Genomic DNA, 3788 nt, shown 5'->3' on the forward strand with positions numbered 1-3788 from the left:
GTTATTTTGATATTTTTTCATCACAAATGTTTCATCTTCTAATGAACTCCTGTGTTGTGGTGAAGTCCTTAGGACTATTTAGACTCGACAAAGGAGGATTTGTCGCTTAGTCCTTAAACATGTTCGCGACCAAATGATACGTTGTTACCAAGGACGACAACGTTTATCGAGCATAGGTCGTTGTGTACCATATGGGTTGGTTGTCCTCATAACCAAAGAGTGTGGAGACACTGGTATGGCATACAGGTGAGATATAATGGTACATCTGCACTGAACGTGACCAACTCCGGAGCTATTTAGGGAGAGATCCATCAACCTCTCAAGCAACTATGCAGATGATCCGGAGCATCCGAAAAGTCGGCACACATCGATCGAAGGAGTTCGATCAACATCTGCCATCAAAAGGGTGAAACCACGAACTAGCATTCATGAGGAGCTGATCAGACGGGAGCTTCGTGTGGATGATCCGCAGAGGCCAGATATTTGTGTGGCTGTGACGTGATGATCAGAGCCCCCCGACGGTGATCAGATTGCGGTGATCGACTACCCGCAAAAGGTGATGTGTTCTGAACACAGTACTGTAAAACGTTTACTGATTCAAATTTGAATTTCAAATTTAAATACATGCTGTTGTATCATATTTAGATCCTAGTGTAGAGTTAATTAGTATTAATTAATAAGATTAATTAATAATTTCACTATAAAATAATAATTTTGAAAAAGTTTTAAAATTACCATTTTGCCCCTGCACTAAATTTTTGCTTCACAACGGCCCTTATATGCCCCCATAGCCTTGTTAGAAATAGGAGGAGAACCTCATCCTAACATGAGCAAAGTCGAAGGTCCGATTTTTTAAAGATCGGATGGAGGGAGAGGCCCTTACAACGGTCCTTATGTGCCCCCACAGTCTTATTCAGAACAGGAGGAGAACCTCATCCTAACACGAGCAAAGTCGAAGGCCCGATTTTCTAAAGACCGGATGGGGGGAGAGGCCCTCACAACGGCCCTTATGTGCCCCCACAGCCTTGTTAGGAACAGGAGGAGAACCTCGTCCTAACACGAGCTGAATCGGACTGTTGGGAGCAAGGGGAAGGCCTTGTCCCGATGCAAGCAAAGACTCGGTTGATCGACAAGGAGGAAAGCTTCCTCAATGACTCTTCTACACTCTCATGACCCCGTCAAGAGCAGAGGGAAGACCCTCACTCGAACACGAAAGAAAAAGGGGAGGATGAAAAAGAAAAGCCGACGAACTACTTCTGCGACAAGTAAAAACAAACTATATCAAAGACATAAGGAACTTCGTCTCAGTCGCAAAGAGGGAACCTGACATAGGCCGAGGATAAATCGACCTCCTCAAAGCAACAAAAAGTTTGAACCCCCAAGCTCGAGTACCAGGAGAAAGCGCCAAACTCAAACAGCCTTGAAAAACCCTATGGTCATAAACTGAAGGGCAAATCAACACTGCAATGATCGAGAACCTCCAAACAGCATCGACATCGAACACGATGAAAGACAAAAGGAGTTCGATAAATAATCGATTAACATTAGAATGGATGAGGTAATAAATAATTTTATTTTTATTTCATTGGTGAAGTATACATTACAAAACCTTGAAGGCCAAAAAAAAAAAAGAAGAAGAGAAGGTGATAAGGTAACGAAAAATTCTCTTTTCATTTCATTGGCGAAGTGCACGTTACAAAGCCTTAAAAAAAAAACAAATAAAACGAATAGCTCTAAAGGAGCTCGGCTTCATCAGACTTCGAACTCTCAGTTTCGGCCATCGTCGAGAATTACTTCAGGTACCTGGCTTCTTCTTTCAGTCTCCCTTTTCGGACAGTAATTACTCCAGTATTATCTTCGAAGTATATGTAGACGCCATCTTTTCTGCACCATGGCTTCCACTGCCTCACGATGACGGCGGACATGACCTTCTTTCTGAGGTCAGGTTCCCCCTCACAGTGACGGCGGGCATGACCTTCTTCCTGAGGTCAGGTTTTCCCTCGCGATGATGCACACCAGGAAGCCCTCGCGGTCCGGGATGTGCTATAAGCGCGGGCTCTGGGCCATCAAGGCGAAACACGGTCGGATCTGTTTCTTCTACCCTCGCCTTCTTTGCCAACTCGGAAGTTGCAGTGTCTTCTCGTTCGTGGTCTTTCAGACTCTGGGCAAACATCTGAGCCGCGACCGCACCCATTTACGCGACGAAGGAAGACCAGCACGGTCTATGAACGGGGGCATGGAAGCAAGGAAAGATTTGGGGCTAACCCAAGCTGGTCTAAGGGAGGTGGGGTACAAAGATGAGGACGACTCAACGAATGCCTGAGGCCAGGAAGGAAAGATCGAAGAAACTCATGTACAAAGTGAGATCCCTGAAGGGGGAGGCAGGTTTAAATAGGCGACGGGGGTCGGTGCAATAATGGCTGCAGGACTCCTCAGGCCAGTCCGTAACCGCCGCGTGGCCTACTCACCGTGGCAAATGGCTGAAGGTGGCCGATAATTAGTAACACCATTATTGCACCGTACCTGGGGCCACGCCCGACGGAAATTCCCAAAAAGAAGAAACCTTTTTCGAAAAAGCTCTAGTACCAACGTGCCGATCGTCAAAACATCTGGCAACCGCCAAGCACGAAAATCGAGGGGGACAGCTTCGACCGTGAGAATTTCTCTATACTTCCTTCATTTGTAGCCCGAACTCGAAAGTAGGGAGACTGGTGTTGGGTATAAAATTACCCCCCCCGATCGAAGCTTGTAAAGGACCGATCCTTCCTGCACTCTTCCGGCTCCCGACCTTATGCGTGGTGCCTCTCCGAACCTCCTCGATTGTCTGGACTTCTCCGATAATGAACTTCTACATTCGTCCATCGGGCTGCCCCGAAAGCCCTCTGGGGCTCACTGTCAGCCGACCTTCTACAGCAACCAACTACCCCCCGAACTTCTTTCGGACTTCGTTAGCATCCGAGCTTCCCCGACAACGAGAGTTCTATGGTAACCAGACTCCACCCAAGTTTCTACGATGGTCGACCACCCCCCAGATCCTAATCGGGCTCCCGCAAGAGCTGAACTTCTACTGCGAACGGTCTACTCCGAACACCTACAGCGGGCTGTCTACCCCAAACGTCTACTGTAAGCAAATTTCATTCGAGCCTCTACTATGAACAAAATTTTTTCGAACTTCTGTTACAGGTAGACCTCAACCGAGCTACTCCGTAGCGAGGGGATTCCGAACGAACTTCTACAACGGGACACTACTCCAATTTTCCATGACAACTGGTCCTCGCCGAGCTCCTACAACAAACAGCCCCCTTTCGACCTCTCGCGAGAACCGGATCCTATCCGAACTTCTCCAGTGGATGGATTCCGGACGAGCTTCTATGACGGACGAGCTCCAGCAGCTGGGTCCCTGCGATGGCCGATCGCCCCCGATGTCTGTCGAGCCTCCCCAGTGCTATCTGAAGTCCATCGCCGACCGACCTCCTACCAGGCTCCCCGTAAAATCAGGCTTTCCAGCGGACAATCTTCGGATGAGCCTCCACATCAAATAAATCCCAAACGGACTTCCCTACCGATCGGACTTCCCCGGACTCTGCCAACAGAAAATCCCCATCTGAGCTCCTGCGACAGGTGACTCCCGCCTGAAACGTCAGTGACCTCGGAACATCCGAGCCTCTCCCAGAACGATGATGTGAAGAGCCATTCTACTCCATCAGGCATCCCGACCAAGCTTCAACCGACGGATTCGAACTCTCTGACAAGCCACGACAAGAGCCGTCACCCAGCTCCACTCTCTG

The sequence above is a fragment of the Elaeis guineensis genome, chromosome 6 (assembly GCF_000442705.2).
Source record: "Elaeis guineensis isolate ETL-2024a chromosome 6, EG11, whole genome shotgun sequence".
In the NCBI taxonomy this organism is placed as follows: Eukaryota; Viridiplantae; Streptophyta; class Magnoliopsida; order Arecales; family Arecaceae; genus Elaeis; species Elaeis guineensis.